A 1,156-nucleotide genomic window follows, 5' to 3' on the forward strand; every position below is an offset into this window, starting at 1 on the left:
CTTTGTTAAAATTAACAGAATTGCATAATTTCAGAATTCTTTTGGAATTTTTTTTTGCATAAAACCGCAGGGACAGTGTTACGTTACAGTGCAGGTCAGATAGATAGTAGAAGAAACAGCACTCTTATGGGGTTTTTTTGCTTTTTTTTTTTTTTTACCGAAATTTGGATTGGCAATGCTGAGTGCTGTTGGTCGGCCGAAGTCTGGAATGACGAAGATGTGGCATTTGACTGGTTAGAGGTCGCCTGAATTATAGGTCACCACCAATGCATAATTTCGAGTGTGTTAAAAACGCGACAAACACGAAGACAACAACGGTCACACAATCAAAAACAAAAAGAGCGACCAAAAAATGGTAAAATATTATTCCTAACGTAAAGTAATGGCAGTTGGCAGTCAGAAGCCGAACATTGGATCTGAGAGCAAGCGCCATGGAAACATCGTTTTTGAATCTTGTCCCATCATAAGTTCCTCTCATATCAGAACAAAATTCCTGTTTTATGAGAGGATGATATTTAAGAATACTGGCAAGGCTTATTAGAGTCTAAAGAGAAACAACGGATCAGCAAGTTGTCCTTGTTTTCGTAAGAGTTTTACAGCACTTGTAACACAATAAGGTCATATAAGTGCCGAAGATTAGAGGTGTTACAAGAGAGTAACAAATACAAAAAAGAAGGGGGGGAGATAGAGACGATAGATTTTTTTATAGGAAAGAAGAAGCAAACCACACAAGAGCACCCGCCAACCACCCACAACAACTCATAACTGGATCTATAACATCTACAACTCATAACTAACTACTGTATCAACCGATAGCAACATCATCGTTCATTGTTTCAGGAAGCAACATCCCTGCACTCCGGACATGTCCATTGATGCTCCGTTGCTCTCTCCAAAATGTCACCGAGGGTCTTAAAATTTCCACTGATTGTGCCAGTGCATAAATCTGGCTGAACGTTCTTTTGTTCTTTCCTGCAAGGATGCCAAAGTTTCCGCTTCCTTTTTGTATTCCTTTTTGTATTCTCTGATAACAACAACAACAACAACAACAAATCATAACTCACTACTGTATCAATAACAACAATAACACATACACACCTTGTCCTCAGTGTTGGAGTCACTACAGACGGAACGTGTCCATCTCTGCTCTCCCCCC

The 1,156-nt window shown here is 39.5% G+C and overlaps 1 protein-coding gene across 1 annotated transcript in view; it reads right to left on the bottom strand.

Annotated features, from left to right (window-relative positions):
• The window catches only part of LOC101847626 (rabphilin-3A), a gene marked incomplete at its 5' end in the record, with an annotated part of 17,271 nt that overhangs the window by 12,177 nt on the left and 3,938 nt on the right, over positions 1-1,156 (bottom strand).

The sequence above is a fragment of the Aplysia californica genome, unplaced genomic scaffold, assembly GCF_000002075.1.
Source record: "Aplysia californica isolate F4 #8 unplaced genomic scaffold, AplCal3.0 scaffold01144, whole genome shotgun sequence".
Taxonomy (NCBI): Eukaryota; Metazoa; Mollusca; class Gastropoda; order Aplysiida; family Aplysiidae; genus Aplysia; species Aplysia californica.